This window comes from Neoarius graeffei, chromosome 17 (genome assembly GCF_027579695.1).
Source record: "Neoarius graeffei isolate fNeoGra1 chromosome 17, fNeoGra1.pri, whole genome shotgun sequence".
In the NCBI taxonomy this organism is placed as follows: Eukaryota; Metazoa; Chordata; class Actinopteri; order Siluriformes; family Ariidae; genus Neoarius; species Neoarius graeffei.
Window position 1 is genome coordinate 6048533 of NC_083585.1, and position 19491 is coordinate 6068023.

General features: G+C 41.4%; 1 pseudogene; it reads left to right on the forward strand.

The window, feature by feature from the left end:
- The window catches only part of LOC132901315 (zinc finger protein 271-like), a 91813-nt pseudogene that overhangs the window by 13812 nt on the left and 58510 nt on the right, over positions 1–19491 (forward strand).

A 19491-nucleotide genomic window follows, 5' to 3' on the forward strand; every position in this document is an offset into this window, starting at 1 on the left:
GGCCTTTAGACGGCACTGCATCACATACGGGCATGCTTTTGTATTGGAAATCACAAAATGGGCTCAGGAATATTTCCAGAGAACATTATCTGTGAATACAATTCACTGTGCCAGCCGCCGTTGCCAGCTAAAACTCTATAGTTCAAAGAAGCAGCCGTATCTAAACATGATCCAGGAGCGCAGACGTTTTCTCTGGGCCAAGGCTCATTTAAAATGGACTGTGGCAAAGTGGAAAACTGTGCTGTGGTCAGACGAATCAAAATTTGAAGTTCTTTATGGAAATCAGGGACGCCGTGTCATTCGGACTAAAGAGGAAAAGGACGACCCAAGTTGTTGTCAGCGCTCAGTTCAGAAGCCTACATCTCTGATGGTATGGGGTTGCATTAGTGCGTGTGGCATGGGCAGCTTACACATCTGGAAAGACACCATCAATGCTGAAAGGTATATCCAGGTTCTAGAGCAACATATGCTCCTATCCAGACGACGTCTCTTTCAGGGAAGACCTTGCATTTTCCAACGTGACCATGCCAAACCACATACTGCATCAATTACAGCATCATGGCTGCGTAGAAGGGTCCGGGTACTGAACTGGCCAGCCTGCAGTCCAGATCTTTCACCCATAGAAAACATTTGGCTCATCATAAAACGGAAGATATGACAAAAAAGACCTAAGACAGTTGAACAACTAGAATCCTACATGAGACAAGAATGGGTTAACATTCCTATCCCTAAACTTGAGCAACTTGTCTCCTCAGACCCCAGACGTTTACAGACTGTTGTAAAGAGAAAAGGGGATGTCTCACAGTGGTAAACATGGCCTTGTCCCAACTTGTTTGAGATGTGGTGTTGTCATGAAATTTTAAAATCATCTAACTTTTTTTCTCTTTCAATTCTACATTTTCTCAGGTTAAACATTTGATATGTTATCCATGTTCTATTCTGAATAAAATATGGAATTTTGAAACTTCCACATCTTTGCAGTCTGTTTTTATTTACAAATTGTACTTTGTCCCAACTTTTTTTGGAATCGTGTGTGTGTGTGCGCGCTGATCATTGACAGTTCATGCTTCAATGTAATGGTACCTGTGTGATGACTCTGTGCAGGTAGCAGGCAGACAGTTTAGTCCGTCTGTCTGCTCCCTGGCCTTGGCACTGGATTGTCACAGATTAACTAGGCCTGTTCTGAAACTATGAGCTATGCTGCGAGAAATGAGAGCGATGGATACCGTCCCGCCCTAACAGGTTTGTTGTTTGATCTTTAGCTGTGTGAGGACATGAAAACCGAGACATCCATGGATGGAGAGACCTCAGAAGCCTGTGTGAAGAAAGAGGAGACGCTGGAGCTGAATATCTACAACTATGGAGACGATCTCGACAACCCACCTGAAGGTGTCTCCGTTAAAGTGGAAGATCCTGACGATAAAGACTATCTCTGTAAGACATTAGGCCACTCTGGTGCTCAGTAACACTCACTGTTTATTTTACTCTGCACACTATCTGGTGCACTAAAAGTGCAATACAGTACATTTGGGATGTAGCCTCAGTCTCTCTTATTTTAATCAACAAATTGAGACATTGAAATTTAGATTTTTTTTATTGATTAAAGTATGAACTTTGTTTATAGAGCGTGTAACATGGTAGCGAGGAGTGAGAAAAACTTACTTATTTAAAATACTTTAGTTGTTATAAACTGATGTTAACCTGAACAAAAAAAGTATGGAATATCACAAGATGGGTGTGTGTAAAAATCTATGCTGCGTGATTTTATTTTCATATAACAGCATGGCCCAAAGAGTATGATTCCCCTCAAACCATAGTGATTTGCTTGTTATTGCAATTTTTGATTTATTAATGAATGACACATTGAATGAATGTTTAATTTGTTTGTTTACATTTAATGTGGCCTAATGTCTGCCATTCTCTCCAGCCACTCCTGTGTTTTATTCTGCGACAAAAAAAAGTGGGATGTCCTGTGACTGAGAAACCAGAAAGCACAAAGTCCTCTGTCTTGAAGACTCTTCCATCTTGGGGAAACTCACTGACTGATATCTGGGTCTCCTTCCATAAATGTTAAATAAATGTGTCCTAACATCTTCACCACATTAGAATAGGTTTTTTTTTTGTTGTTGTTTTTGTTTTTTTCCCTCTTTCTTCCACCTGTTTTTTTTTTTTTTGTCCAGTGTGGTCACCTGCTAGTATCCACCCACTAGCCAGGTCTCTCTAACCGTGTGAGTGAAGGCTAACGTGTACTTCCCCCAAGACATGTAAAGCCATCAAACTCCTCTTTTTCAACTGAAGCTCATGCTGTGTAAATGACTCTTATTGACGGTATATAAGCAAGTTAACTACTTCCTGTAAGTTTTATTTTTGTTAGTGCCTTTTACGTTTTCGGGTCTTTTTATTTTGAAGCCCTTCTGGCGTACTCTCATCTGAGAGTCAGCAACTTGGTCATAGGTGTTCACACGTGAACGGCAGCTAATTGAAGAGTGTACGGAAGGAAAAGGTGTTTTGAAGACATTGCCTTGCAATGTAAAGTTTCATTATGGATAATTAATGCCTAGCTGGAAATGGGAACAAGGTATTGTGTGTTTCAACTTGTTTTATGACTGTTTGCTGTGATGTGTTATCCTAATTAACTGCCGAAAGGGTGTTTACGTATATCGTTGTTGTATTAGCCATGCTAAGGTTAGCTTATGCGAAAGGGTGCTACATGGATAAGCTGTAATGTCGTGTTAATGCTGGTTTTCTAGCTTTTCATGTGCTTTGACCGATTTATATGTGAGTGAATATTTGATAAATGTCCACGTGTGTGGTTAACTGGCATTATGGAAACGTTTATGCTTGTGAGAGCTTATTTTATTTTATTTATCCATATGCAGCTCTTACGGTGTTTGTGAAGGAAAGGAAGTATATTTGTATTCAAATTAAGGGTGACGGCTGAACATAATAAATGCTTCTTGAAACATCAGTAAGCTTCATCATTGGCTGGCTGGGGTTCGCTAAAGTAAGAGCTTGCCCTCATCGATCTGACGACTTGCTGCCATTATGACTGGCCATGATGGAGGGTCTTCACGGCGTGCCTGCTGCTACTACTTCGCCATGTGCTGTCTACATGGATTCATCATGAACATGTCCCGACGTGTCAGCACGTGATCCACTTCGGCAATCCAGGCAGCGGTTTCATGGATTCGATGCAATGGTCAAGTACGGTCACATTCACTGACATTGAAGCAGAACTGAGAGTACACACCTATATTACACAGTCTACAGACTGCAACAAGGTGAGCTCCACATGAACAGCCCTTTTAGACTGAACCAGTGAACTTTTCATACTCATCTTCTCATCTACAGCAAAGGAAAGAAACTGTTGCTTACACTCACGCATGGACACATTCACATACGCACTTTTTTTTTATTAAGGGCATTTTATATTTTTTGCATACCAAGTACTTTAAGTGTGTTCATTACAGTACTTACCTGGGCATTTACAGTTGTTTGAGTGTCTGCATGTTAATGCAGCTCTGCTAGTTGTTCATGCTCATATTCTGATATTTGCATTTCAAGTACTTTAAGGTTTGCCTTTATTGTAATACTTGCCTGGATATCTACAGCAACTTTCTGTTTATTGCAAAGGTTTGATCATACTTAAGAAGTTTCTTCTGACATTATCAACTCAATTTGAAATTATTATGTCAAAGTCAGGTAGCTTCAAGGAGACAGAGGAGCAGATGCCTGGTTCCCAGCACAAAGTTCAAGACTTCCAGAGTGAGCTCCACTCAGTGGCAGTTGTGTCTGAGACACCTGACCTGAAGGAACCTGAAGGGCCTCGGCACTCTGAACATGCGCGGAACCCGACAGAGAAAATGCGTGCACTACAAGCTGAAGAGGCCAAGAAAAAGGAGAAACGGCTGCTCTCCATGTACAGAAAATGGAAGCTCGACATACGCAAAGCAAAAGATCAGCTGAAGACGTACATGCCAGAGAGTGAGCTCTTGCCTCTCATTGAAGAGCTTAATAAAGTGAAGGAAGATGTAATGAACCTGTATTTTGGAATTCGAGATCTTGCCACACCTTCCACCGGCGTGAGAAGAGGAGTTGACACTTGCGAATCAGTTACCATAGAAATCATCGCCATTGCCTACGGCAGAGCAATAGACGAAGAAGGTGAGTTTAATGAAGACATGGAAAGACGCCGCCTTCATGAACTGCTCCACCGTGACTATGCAAAGTCTGTCTATGGATCTGCTGCTTCCTTGACAAGTCACAGCAAGTCTGACCAACACTCCACAGCTTCGTCCATGGCAGCCAAGCGTGCAGCTGCAGAGCTAGCAGTGAAGGAAGCAAATTATGAAGTGATGGGGGCAGAAGAAAGACAAAGAGAAGTCATCCGAGAGTTAGAGGAACAACAACAACAGAAGGCTCTGGAGGCACAAAGGCATGAGTTGGCGCGATTGCAGGCAGTGAAGGAAGTGCGGGCAGCTCAAGCTAAGCTAAAGGTATACGGTAAAGAGATGGAACGCGAAGCTGCTGACTGCGTTAATGATGAAACAGAGTGTGCCTGTAACTGCAGTCCCTCTATCATGTTGCAACACCCCCTCACACAGATGTTTCCCCTCTTGTTCGGGTCTTTCAAGACAGCATAGCCTTAAATAGGCTCCCTGTTCCAGAGCCATTTGTCTTCAGTGGTGATGCAATACGGTTCATTGAATGGAAAGCAGCATTGAGCAATCACACCAGTTGAAAAACACTATCTGAAGAAATAAGTTGGTGGTCCAGCATGCCAGGTGCTAGAAGGCACTTTCTTCCGGAATGATGATTAAGCCTACTAGGAGGCCTGGAACAAGCCGAATCGTTGCTTTGGCCAGCCACTCGCCATTCAGCAAGCATTCAGAGAGAAGCTCACCAATTGGCCAAGGATTCAACCTAAGGATGTTCAAGGACTCGGAAACTTCTCAGATTTTCTGAATGCCTGTCAAGATGCCATGCCTCACGTCAAGGGTCTTGATGTACTAAATGACTGTGAGGAGAACCAGAAGCTTGCCCACAAACTACCAGACTGGGCAGCTTCACACTGGAACCGACAAGTCACCCAATGCCTGAATGAGAAGCAAGAATTTCCAGGTTTCAAGGACTTTTGCAACATTTGTCAACTGAAGCTGAGATTGCCTGCAATCCAATTACATCGCTTCATGCTCTTCCTTCATCAGACTCGAACACCTGAAGAGAAATCTGAGACACAAAAAGAAACAAGGCCAGTGTTCTCACCACTCACACAGCTACAGATAACGCACATCAAAGGTCAGACCAGAAAAGGGCTAAAGCTCCATGCATCCTTTGTCAAGATAACAGACACCAATTTCATGCATGTCCCAAGTTGACAGGGATGTTGTTGACGGAACTACGTAAAGGAGAAGAAACTGTTACGGATGCTTAAAATCTGGACACGGCGCAAAAGACTGTCGTCATAGTCACTTCTGTGACAACTGCAAAGGAAGGCATCCTACAGTCCTCCATGATTACAACTATGGAAAGGAAAGGTGTTCATCTGAAACAGGGATGAATCAAAGTGCTGCTGCTGTAACATCACTCAGTGTAACAGGCAAAGGCTCATCCTACACATCGATGGTAATGCCAGTGTGGGTGTCAACTAAAAACAATTCAATAGCTGAGAAGCTTGTCTATGCTCTACTCGACACTCAAAGCGATAGAACATTCGTCGACCAAGAAGTGAGTGACAGTCTAATTGCTGACAAGTATCCAGTGAAGTTGAAGTTGACTACCATGAGTGGGGGGGGACACAGTTCTCCCAAGTGAGAGTGTCTCCGGCCTTTGTGTAAGGGGATACAGTTCTGCTATTCAGGTTGATCTTCCAGTTGCCTACACGAAGGATTGCATACCCGTTAACCATGCTCGCATTCCCACTTGAGACAGCTAAACAATGGAGTCATCTCAGAGAAATAGCAGACGAAATCCAACCACTAAAGGACTGTGAAGTAGGACTTCTTATAGGCTACAACTGCTCCAGAGCCATGGCACCAAGGCAGGTCATCCTAGGAGGAGGTGAGGAACCCTGTGCAATACGGACAGACTTAGGATGGACTATTGTGGGGCGCTCAGCCCAAGGCCATGATCCGTTGAGCACAAGTCGCCTGTGTCACAAAATCACGGTTAAAGAGCTGCCTCTGGTAACTTCTGCCAATGCTATTCGCATTCTAGAATCTGACTTCAAGGATGGCAGTGAAGACAGCAAAGCAGTGTCACAAGACAACATTGCCTTCCTCCATAAGCTAGATGAGTGTATACGGAAAAACACGCATGGCCACTATGAAATGCCCCTGCCCTTCAAAAACAGACCTAGCTTGCCTGATAACAAAGACTCAGCCATGATGCACCTCAACCACCTGAAAAGGAAACTGCAACGGGACGAAAGGTATAAGGAGCAGTATGTCGAGTTCATGGAGGAGGTAATCGAGAACGGAGATGCAGAGCAGGTTGAAGATGGTGGGAGTGAAGGTGAGAGAGTACGTTCCCCATCACGGTGTTCGCCATGCAAAGAAGCCAGAAAAGCTTCGCGTAGTGTTCGATTGCACCGCCAGATGCGAAGGAACCAGCCTAAATGACCACCACCTCTCTGGTCCTGACATGCTGAACAAGTTGAGTGGTGTTCTCATTTGCTTTCGACAACACCCTGTTGCTCTGATGTGTGAAATTGATGGAATAACTTTTTTTTTTTTTCATGTGCATGAGGCTGATCGCAACTACCTGTGCTTTCTCTGTCGGAAGCAAGGAGACTTGAACTCACCACCCAGCGAGTTCCGGGTGAAGGTGCAGCTGTTCGGTGCTGCTTCCTCTCCTGGATGCGCAAACTACGGGCTGAAGCATCTAGCTAAAGAATATAGCAACCTCTACCCTAAAGGCTCCCGGTTCATCATGAGGGATTTTTATGTAGACGACGGGCTTGCCAGTGTTGAAAGCACTGAAGATGCTATTCAGCTTGCCAGAAAAGCTTGCAAACTGTGCACCACGGGTGGTCTGCGACTACACAAGTTTGTGTCGAACGACAGAGACGTCCTAGAGAGTATACCACCCTCAGAACGAGCAGCTAATGTGAAAAAATATGGACCTCCCCTTCGACAACCTGACACTTGAGGGAGTCCTAGGGATTCAGTGGGATGTGGAATCCGACCACTTCCAGCTTAACGTCAGTCTAAAGGATCAGCCTGCAACACGCCGCGGCATCCTGTCTGTAGTGGCTTCCTTGTATGACCCTCTCGGGTTTGTGGCGCCTGTTCTGCTCAAAGCGAAGATCATTCTTCAGGAGATGTATAGGCGAGGCACAGGCTGGGACGATCCTCTCCCAGACGAACTTCGTCCAAAATGGGAACAGTGGAGAAGTGATCTAGCCCAATTAGATTGTTACCATATCCTGTACCTACTCACCCGTTAGGTTTGGAAAGGTCACAAAGACAGAGCTGCATCATTTCTCGGATGCTAGCCTTAAGGGTTATGGCCAGTGCTCGTACTTGAGGCTTCAAAATGAAGAGGGAGATGTTCACTGTGCCTTAGTTGTAGGAAAGGCACGTGTCTTACCATCCAAGGTTACAACTGTTCCAAGATTGGAACTAACAGCTGCAGTTGTTTCTGTGAAGATAAGCAACATACTCAAGGACGAATTTGCATCTACTGGGATTGAGGAGTTCTTCTGGACTGATTCTAAGGTGATCTTGGGATACATCAACAATGAAGCATGACGATTCCACACCTTTTGTGGCTAATCGCGTTCAGAAGATTCATCTCGGCGCGGTCCCTCAGCAATGGAGATGCGTCCCAACCAATGAGAATCCTGCTGACCATGCTTCTAGGGGCTTGACTCCCAGCGAGCTTCGTTCATCCACCTGGCTCACTGGACCCAAGTTCTTATGGAACAAGGAAATGAAGCTAGCTGTTGCTGAGATTCCAGAGTTAATGATCGGAGATCCAGAGGTTAGAAGTGCTCTAGTGCTTAGTACAAGAACCACAGAACGAGTAAGCCTTGTTGATCGCTTGTCTAAGCTCTCAGCTTGGTCACTGGCTACTCGAGCTGTTGCACACATACTAAGGTGCATCAGCAAGAACAGATCAAACGGTCTCACCACTGTAACAGAACGAGAACATGCAGAACATTGCATAATCATAGACCTTCAGAAAAACGTGCATCAAGAAGAGTTGAAATGGCTGAGCAAAGGGATTCCCCCTACCATCTCAAAATCCATTATACTCACTTGATGCCTTCCTTGACAAAGATGGCATCCTCAGGGTGGGAGGTAGGCCGTGCAGCTCTTCTCTTCCCGACTCCATCAAGCACCCTGCAATCATCCCCAAGGATCATCACATTGCAAAGATGATCATTGCTCATCACCATGAAAGGATGAAACATCAAGGCAAAGGTCTTACCATTAATGACATCAGGTCCCATGGCTACTGGATTCCTAGCATCAATCAGGCAGTAGCATCCTACGTTTGTCAATGTGTTACCTGTAGACTGCTTCGGAAACCAATGGAAGAGCAAAGGATGGCTGATCTACCCCCCTGAACGTGTGGAACCATTACCCCCCCACCCCTTTACCTTCTGTGGAATGGACTACTTTGGTCCATTTTTCACAAAACAGGGTAGAAAGGAGAACGAGGTGTATGGTCTTCACTTGTCTTAGCTCCCGCGCCATCCATATTGAGATGCTTGATGACATGTCCACCGACGCCCTCATAAATGATCTACGATGCTTTATGGCCATACGTGGCACTGTTCGTCAAATCAAGTCTGATCAAGGAAGCAACTTTGTTGGAGCCAAAAATGAACTCGAAGTCAGTGCAGACTGGCTGGCTGCATTTCTTGCTGAGAAACAGTGCGAGTTCAGCATGAATGCACCCTATTCGAGCCATGTCGGAAGGGTGTGGCAGAGACAGATTAGAACAGTGAAAGGCATCCTAAGGCCACGCTTGCTCTTTCTTCTGGTAGGCTAAACAATGCTTCGCTACGAGCTTTCCACTGTGAAGCTATGGCAGTCGTCAACAGCCGTCCACTGACTGTTAACCTCAATGACCCCCCCCCCCCCCCCCCCACACACACACACAGCCTCGAGCCACTCACCCCTAATCATCTCCCAACTAAAATCTGTCAAGGCCATGCCGCCTCCAGGTGAGTTCATCAGAGAAGACATGTATAGCAAGAAAAGGTGGCGACATGTTCAATACCTGGCAGAACAGTTTTGGAGTCGATGGCGAAAGGAATACCTGGCCAACATTGCCCTCAGACAGCGCTGGCATACTCCCAGGAGAAATCTGCAAGTTGGAGATATCATAATGATGAAAGGAGAGGATGTGCACAGGAACGAGTGGAGGTTGGGCAGAGTTTCAGAAACCACTACTGACAAAGACGGACTAGGAAGGAGAGTTAAGGTCTGCCTCGATGACGGCAAGCTTGGCAAGAAAGAGGAGCGTCTCCACAAGATGTCTGAAGTGGAGCGCCCAGTCCAGAAGCTAGTCTTGCTGCTGGAGATTGATTTAAGCCTGTTCACCCTATAGTTAATAATACCTTCTAGCTATAGCTTGTAAGCTCATAGTTCATGGTTTAAAAGGGTTTTCCACCTTCTAAACAAGTTATTTCTATAGGGAAGGTCATTTTCAGTTTGAAATCATTCGTGCCTAATGTAAACCGTATACTGTTCCATTATGTACTCATGATTGGTGGGAGTGTAAATGACTCTTACTGGTGGTATATAAGCAAGTTAACTACTTCCTGTAAGTTTTATTTTTGTTAGTGCCTTTTATGTTTTCGGGTCTTTTTATTTTGAAGCCCTTCTGGCGTACTCTCATCTGAGAGTCAGCAACTTGGCCATAGGTGTTCACACGTAAATGGCAGCTAATTGAAGAGTGTACAGAAGGAAAAGGTGTTTTGAAGATGTTGCCTTGCAATGTAAAGTTTTATTATGGATAATTAAGCGCCTAGCTGGAAATGGGAACAAGGTATTGTGTGTGTGTGTTTCAACTTGTTTTATGACTGTTTGCTGTGACGTGTTATCCTAATTAACTGCCGAAAGGGTGTTTACATATACAGGGCTCGAAGTTTGCGGTGGTCCGGTCACCCGAGGCGACTTAATTTCTCATTTGGCAAGTAATTCTCATCTTTCCTCATGTTACTACTGTGTTTCTTTTTCTTTTATCCCTGTCTTCCTGTCCTGTTCCCCCTCTGTAAGGACAGGTTGATGGTCAGTTTCACTGGTGACAGTAAAGGGTTCATTCATTCATAATTCCTGTCACTAGCCAGCCTGGCTGGCTAGTTGAAAATAAAAAAAAAAAGATGCATGAAGCGAAGATTCAGACACACCGTCAACTAAAGCCGCCACATATTAAGCGCGTGCCGTGTCCGTGTTCATCAGGCTGTCGGATTTTTCACTACTGCGCATGCATATAACAAGCATCCCAAATCTCCCGGAAGTTCCGGGAGTCTCCCGCATATTGATGATGGCTCCCTGACAGTGTTGCCAGATTGGGCGGTTTTAAGTGCGTTTTGCTGGGTTTTGAACATATTTTGGGATGGAAAACGTAAGCAGTATCTGGCAACACTGCTCCCTGATGCCTGCAAATTGGAGAACATCTCCCGGAATCTAGAGCAAGCGAGCAAGAGCGTGCACGTGAAACAATGTCTGTATCGCGCATATGACGGAGTGCCTGAGGGAGACTGCATGTGTTCCTGTTCATGAAGTGCATGCTAGACAAAGAGCATCCTGGTTGGTTTACAGACATCCCAACCTGCAGACCGGGGGGGGGGGGTCCAATATATTTATTATTTGTTGATTATTATATTATGGTGCTCTGTGTTGTTCTCATTTATGTATTTAACAACAGTATCAAAATACTCCGGTTCTTGAAATACAGTGGTGCTTGAAAGTTTGTGAACCCTTTAGAATTTTCTATATTTCTGCATAAATATGACCTAAAACATCATCAGATTTTCACACAAGTCCTAAAAGTAGATAAAGAGAACCCAGTTAAACCAATGAGACAAAAATATTATACTTGGTCATTTATTTATTGAGGAAAATGATCCAATATTACATATCTGTGAGTGGCAAAAGTATGTGAACCTTTGCTTTCAGTATCTGGTGTGACCCCCTTGTGCAGCAATAACTGCAACTAAATGTTTGCGGTAACTGTTGATCAGTCCTGCACACTGGCTTGGAGGAATTTTAGCCCGTTCCTCCGTACAGAACAGCTTCAACTATGGGCTGTTGGTGGGTTTCCTCACATGAACTGCTCACTTCAGGTCCTTCCACAACATTTCGATCGGATTAAGGTCAGGACTTTGACTTGGCCATTCCAAAACATTAACTTTTATTCTTCTTTAACCATTCTTTGGTAGAACGACTTGTGTGCTTAGGGTCGTTGTCTTGCTACGTGACCCACCTTCTCTTGAGATTCAGTTCATGGACAGATGTCCTGACATTTTCCTTTAGAATTCACTGGTATAATTCAGAATTCATTGTTCCATCAATAATGGCAAGCCGTCCTGGCCCAGATGCAGCAAAATGGGCCCAAACCATGATGCTACCACCACCATGTTTCACAGATGGGATAAGGTTCTTATGCTGGAATACACTGTTTTCCTTTCTCCAAACATAATGCTTCTCATTTAAACCAAAAAGTTCTATTTTGGTCTCATCCGTCCACAAACATTTTTCCAATAGGCCTCTGGCTTGTCCACATGATCTTTAGCAAACTGCAGACGAGTAGCAATGTTCTTTTTGGAGAGCAGTGGCTTTCTCCTTGCAACCCTGCCATGCACACCATTGTTGTTCAGTGTTCTCCTGATGGTGGACTCATGAACATTAGCCAATGTGAGAGAGGCCTTCGGTTGCTTTGAAGTTACCCTGGGGTCCTTTGTGACCTCGTCGACCATTACACGCCTTGCTGTTGGAGTGATCTTTGTTGGTCGACCACTCCTGGGGAGGATAACAATGGTCTTGAATTTCCTCCATTTGTACACAATCTGTCTGACTGTGGATTGGTGGAGTCCAAACTCTTTAGAGATGGTTTTGTAACCTTTTCCAGCCTGATAAGCATCAACAACGCTTTTTCTGAGGTCCTCAGAAATCTCCTTTGTTCGTGCCATGATACACTTCCACAAACATGTTAAGTTCAGACTTTGATAGATTCCTGTTCCTTAAATAAAACGGGGTGCCCACTCACACCTGATTGTTATCCCATTGATTGATTGAAAACACCTGACTCTAATTTCATCTTCAAATTAACTGCTAATCCTAGAGGTTCACATACTTTTGCCACTCACAGATATGTAATATTCGATCATTTTCCTCAATAAATAAATGAGCAAGTATAATATTTTTGTCTCATTTGTTTAACTGGGTTCTCTTTATCTACTTTTAGGACTTGTGTGAAAATCTGATGATGTTTTAGGTCATATTTATGCAGAAATATAGAAAATTCTAAAGGGTTCACAAACTTTCAAGCACCACTGTAAATGCACATTAGTCATGAACAATGGTAACTACTCTCTTTTGTGTTATTTTTGACAGAAGTAAAATCAGGGGTGAAAGTAAGCCGGTCCTGGCCGGTCCGGCGTACCACTAAAAGATTTGGCCGTACCGGAAAGAAAAATATACTGTTGCTGGAAAAAAAATGCATTTTCAGCATAACACACCTGCTAACGTCAATTTACCAAAAACAACACGTTTTCCTCAATACATATATTGCATATAACTCGTTCTGACCTGTCTGAATTATGTCTGAAGTGAATTCCTTCCGTGTTTTTCACTCTACAGACAACGTGCAGGATGAGCAGTGGGCTCCGCGCACTAACCATCTTGCGCCAACGTGCACAGCTGGTATCCAAAGTGTTTTAGTAGACAGAATGTCCAAAATGAAAAGGTAGTTTTCAACTGTTCAGCTAAAAAAAAAAAGGTTATTAAAACGATTGTGCTGTTGAAATGATGTCTTTGCAATTTATTTATGATCAAAAACTGATACAGGTGGATGAAAGAGTGATAATGTGATTTTTTAAAAAAAAGCACTATACTAGTACTACTGAGTGATGAGAAGTCCTAGTGAATGCTTGATGAGTATTGATAAGTAGACTTGATAAGAGAGCGGGCCGAGAGCTGCCTGCAGGCTGCGTAACAACAACAAACACAATGCCCCCGAAGAGAGCTCCTACGGTCGAGGAGATTGAGGACATCAAAAAATCCCTCGACTTTCTGGGTGAGGAAATCTCTGCTGTCAGGATGCAGCAGAAGACCATCCTGGACCTGGTGGAAGAGGTCAAAGTTCTGCGGCTGCAGAACACGGAGAAGGCAAAGAGGATCGCCTTTCTCGAGAACCGAGTGGAGGATCTGGAGCAATACACCCAGATAAATACCCTCATTGTGACCGGACTGCAGATTAAACCCCGGTCATATGCTGGAGCAGTGGCGAGAGGAGACGGAGAGGAGCAGAATAAGGAGAATGCTAACTCTGGAGCAACAGGTGACCGCATTCCTGCACTCCAAAGGGATAGAGGTAAAAAGTACAAACATTGAAGCATGTCACCCTCTCCCATGGAGAAGCAACACAGACAAACCGGCTTTAATCATAAGATTTACCAACAGAAAGTATAAAATGCAACTGTTAAAGCAAGGGAGGAAACTGAAAGGTTCGGACGTTTTTCTAAATGAGCACTTAACCAAAAAAAAAATGCAGACATTGCAAGAAAGGCGAGACTCCTGAGGAAACAGGGGAAAATCCAAAACACTTGGACACAAAACTGCAAAATATTCATAAAGCTGAAGGGATCTCCAGAAGAGGCTAAGATCCTGGTCATCCGAGATATTGGGGAACTGGACAAATCCTGAGGGAGCCAATCAAAGCAACTTACAATCATGACACAAGGACGGGACACTGGAAACAAGAACTGGACACTTTTCCTTTATACTGAGCATAAAACGCAAGATATGGAAACTAATATTGATCCGGAAAATAATCTTTTCAGCAACATCAATATCAGCTGCCGGTATTGCAGTGAAAATCAATACAATGTGTAGGTGCATTTGGGTAATTGAGTGATCAATCTCATTAAATCTGAAGGTTAATAATTAAAATTGAATCACTCATTTTATCATTAAATCACTCATGGAATCAGTCTCATTAATTAATACCATTAATTTTGGCGCTTAATAATAAATTACCAAACAGCTAAATTATGGTGTATTCCAAATTATGATCACTTACCATATTACATAAATCATATGCACCTTTGAATTCTTGGAGATTGGGGACTTCAAAGATATTGGAACACAAATAAACAGTTTCAAGAATAAATGAATTTATTATAACAAAGATAAAAATGAATAATGGCAGTTGAAATATATACAAACAGTGAGATATCCTTGATGAGCGCGTGTGTGTGTTGTGGTGAAGGCAAAAGATTAGCTTTGTGTGCTAATTAAGATTGTGTGTGTGTGGGGTCTACACAAAAATTAGCTCTGGTAGCTAACTCCACGTATGTTTGTGGGGGAGGAGTTGACCATGTGGTAAGGCCTATGGCCTAGCAAAAGAAAGACGCTAGCGTGGGATGCTAACTGAGGTGTGTTTGTGAGGCCAGGTGAGGCCTGTGACCACGTGTTTGTGTGTGTCAGGCCTGGTGACCACGTGTTTGTGTAGGCCTAGTTTAACCTTGTGTGGCTAAGCTAAGACAAAGGAATGCTAGCTCATAACACTACTAAATCCACTGAAATCTTGAGGTCAAGATGTGTGATAAGGAAATTAAAGTGTTAGTGAGGAATAGAGAAGCATGCACAGCCTATCAAACAATTGAGAGATGAAAAATATAACAATCATCAATTCAACAAGCTGCGTGTCTACAGTGTAACAATTAAAACGTTCCTGAGTTTAAATTCACACTAGTTCAATAAAAGCTAATTCCTAAGACTAGCTTTTGCCCAAATGCCAAGTCTTACTCAGTATCTTGCCTTTAGCAAAATTATGAAGAGATGTTCTGAGACTTTGGAGTTTCCGTTGTGAAGCACGTGAGTTGCTTCTGTAGAAAGCGCAGAGAATTTCTTGGTCTGATGGTCGTTCGTGATGAAAAGTCTCTGATCAGAATAACGTGCACAGCTTTTTAATTAGGAGGAATTTCGGTCGCTCCTAACTTTTAAATTAACTGCTTGGCGGCAGTTTGTATGTACCTGATAATAGAAATATAAACCGGTTGTAACTTGAGCTGAGTTTAAAAATTGCGTGATCTTAGAGTCTACCGTGGCCAAAGGTAAACAAAGAAATCGCGTTAAATCATGGATCTTGCAAGAAAGAGAAGAAAAGACGTCTTATTTTGGGTTTGCTCGTGGAGCGAATCCTCTTTGTATCCAGACGGCTTGGAGTCCAGACGGAAAGAGGAGGAAGCGGAAACGTGTTCCGTTACTTATGCCTTCATGGTGGATGTGACGTTGGTGATCCCGCCCACGCGTGACGTAGGTCAACGCGGAAGTTGGCTGATGGGAAATGTAGTTTTTAAAGGGACTGTAACTACAAATGCAACGATCAGAGAAGGAAATAAGATATAAATTATTCATTTCAATACCAGAAGTCTGTATGCCAATTTCCATAAAATGAAGGAATATCTTAGTCAGTTCAATACTCCATTCAATATAATAGTCATATCAGAAACTTGGATCAATGATGAGATGGGAGTAGATTTTGAGCTAAACGGGTATGAACTTGATTATATCAACAGGGAGAACAAAAGAGGAGGGGGAGTGGCAATATATGTTGATAATAGTTTGGAATATAAAATTAATAATAAAATGACGGTAGCTGTTGTTTGGATGGAGTGTATTACAGTAGAAATATGTTGTGAAGAAATGAAAAATATAATGGTGAGCTGTATATACAGATCTCCTGGATCAAGCATAGAAGTTTTTATAGATTGGATGGAAAGTATGTTTATAAAAACAACACAGAAGGTCATGTACATCTGTGGTGACTTTAACATCGACCTCTTAAATCATAAGAAACATAAAATGACAGAGTTCATTAACTCAGTGTTCAGTATGGGACTGTATCCAACTATTACCAGACCAAGCAAGATCACTTCTCACAGCACCACTTTTAAGAGATAATATATTTACTAATATCCTGGAAAATAATATAGAGAGTGGACTACTATTAACAGACATCCGTGATCACCTACCTATTTTTAATGTATATTACTGTAATTATAGCAAGAAAAGGGATACTAAAAATTATAAATGAGTGAAAACTGAAGAAACCATGATTGCACTAAAAAATGACAATGATACAGGACTGGAATGTAGTTTATAAAGAAAAAGATGTTGATAAAGCATATGAGGAATTTTTTATAATATTGAATGAACTATATAATAATTGTCCTATAAAGAAATACAGTAATATACATAAATATACAAATAGTCCGTGGGTCACCAAGGGGCTACAAAATGCCTGCAAAAAGAAAAATATATTATACAGACAATTCTTAAAGCATCGAACTATAGAGGCAGGGGGAAAATATAAAAATAAATTACCTAATATTATGAGGATATGTAAGAAAGACTATTATAATAAATTAGTGGAGAAAAATAACAATATTAAAGGTATATGGACTGTACTAAATGGTATTGTGAGAAATGGATCCAAAACTACAAACTACCCGGAGTACTACACTGAAAATGACGACAATAACATGGAGGATGTGGTGAATGGTTTTAACCAATTCTTTGTAAATGTGGGACCAGATTTGGCGGCAAAAATAAAGGAACCCGAGACAACACAATGTGGGGATATAGAAGATATGGGGGACAGAAATCCAAGTACAATTTTTCTAACTGCAACTGATGATGAATTTATGTAAATTGTAAGAAAATGTAAAAACAAAAGCTCTGCAGACTGGAATGATGTAGACATGTTAACAGTAAAGACAGTTATTGAGGGAATTGTGAAACCACTCACCCACATCTGCGATTTATCTTTTCAATCAGGTACATTTCCAGACAAAATGAAAATTGCAAAAGTGATGCCATTGTTTAAAACTGGAGATGGACACCATTTCACAAACTACAGGCCTGTTTCTTTACTCCCCCAATTCTCCAAAATACTCGAAAAACTTTTTTCAGATAGACTGGACAAATTCATTGAAAAACACAACCTCCTTACGGACAGTCAATATGGATTCAGAACGGACAGATCAACATCGATGGAACTAATGGAGGAAATCACAAACTGTATAGACAATTTAAAAAAAATAGCAATTGGAGTATTTGTGGACCTAAAAAAAAAAAAAGCAATCGATACCATTGATCACAGTATATTATTAAGTAAACTAGAAAAGTGTGGTGTTAGGGGAGTTGGATGGAGCTGGCTGTGAGCTATCTAAGAAACAGGCAACAGTTTGTGCAGATAGGTGACCATAAATCTGATTTCATGAAAATTACATGCGGGGTACCACAGGGGTCAATATTAGGTCCGAAATTATTCATATTATATATCAATGACACATGTAGAGTTTCGCAAGTACTGAAATTTTTGTTTGCAGACGACACCAATATTTTTTTGTTCCGGTGAGAATTTGCAGCAGACTTTGGAGACAATCACAACTAAAATAAATAAACTAAAACTGTGGTTTGACAAAAATAAATTATCATTAAATCTAAGCAAAACAAATCATGTTGTTTGGGAGACGCAAAATAGATTGTCATGTAGAATTGATAATAGACAATACTAAGATAGAAATGGTACAGGAAATTAAATTTCTTGGTGTGATTTTGGATCATAAAGTCTGCTGGAAACCTCATGTAGGATACATACGAGCAAAACTGGCAAAGTGCTCGGCAATTCTGTGGAAAGCAAAACATATTCTTGATTGCAAATCTTTGCATACTCTATTACTCGTCATTTTTGCCATATCTGACTTACTGTGTCGAAGTCTGGGGAAACGCCTACAAAACCACTCTACAGCCGATATGTACAATACAGAAAAGAGCAATAAGAACAATAAACAAAACAGGATACAGAGATCACACAAACTCACTTCATAAAATCACACGTTGAAATTTATGGATCTGGTCAAATTCAGAACAGCACAAATAATGTACAAAGTGAGAAATAATCTATTGCCAAAAAATGTACAAGGAATGTTTAGTGGGGGGGATATAATCTAAGGGGAGACCTAAATTTTAAAAAACCAAAGGTTCGAACAAATATGAAAAGCATGTGCGTATCGAGCTGTGGGGTGACTTGATGGAACAGACTGGAGACAGAAATAAAACAAAGTGAAAATATAAATCTGTTTAAAAAAAAGGTACAAAAAATATTTTTAAACAAGTATATGGAAGAGGAAGTATGTTAACGGAGGATGATGAGGGATAAATCTATAAATAGAATAGGGTTGATTTGTTATATTAGAACTAACTTAGTATATGGTATATATTTATTTATGGGGATAGTTTATATATTTATATTTACAGGGATGGGTATGTAGTAGATATGTATTTTTGTAATTATATATTTATATGGATATTTATGAAGTGTATACATGGTATGTAGTATAGATTTCTTTTTGTAATTATATATTTGTATAGATATTCATGAAGTGTATGTATGGTATATATTTTTATAGGTGTATTTAATGTAGTTTAGATTTCGGGGTAGTTAACCTCCTGGGGCTTAGCGGTCACATGCGTGGACAGCACTTTATGGAAATTCGGAACAAGAATCCACATATGTGGACATACTTTTTCTCTAAAAGTACATCTTATCAAAAGATGATGCTTAGTTTTTATTCTAATCAGGTTCTAATAAGCCCAAATAGCAAAGAGAAATAAAAAAATGCATGTAAAAAAACAGCTTGGGCCTTAGGAGGTTAAAAAGGGGTGGGAAATTAAAAAGGTATTGTACTTCTTCCCTCTCCTTTTTCGAACAATGTGCGGTGTTTTGTAATGTCTTGGCTCTTTATTTTATTTTATTTTTTATTTCTTGTTTTCTTTCTTTTTTATGTACAAATAGTTGCTTTTTATACATGTTCGAAATGAAATAAATAAATTAATTCAAATTCATTCATAGACAATAATAAATAATTAGGTGTGTTTTTCGGCGCGCGCGCACTGACTCGATATAATAGTACCGGCAAGAAATAAATTACTTTCACCCCAAGTAAAATTCATACATGAACAAGTTTTGGTGAGTTGATTTTCTGTTTGGCTAGTTACTTTGGAAGGTAACTAGTCTGGCTGGCTGGTGAAAAAATATACGAATTTTGAGCCCTGATATATCGTTGTTGTATTAGCCATGCTAAGGTTGGCTTATGTGAAAGGGTGCTATATGGATAAGCTGTAATGTTGTGTTAATGCAGGTTTTCTAGCTTTTCATGTGCTTTGACCGATTTATGTGAGTGAATATTTGATAAATGCCCACGTGTGGTTAACTGGCATTATGAAATTTTTATGCTTGAAA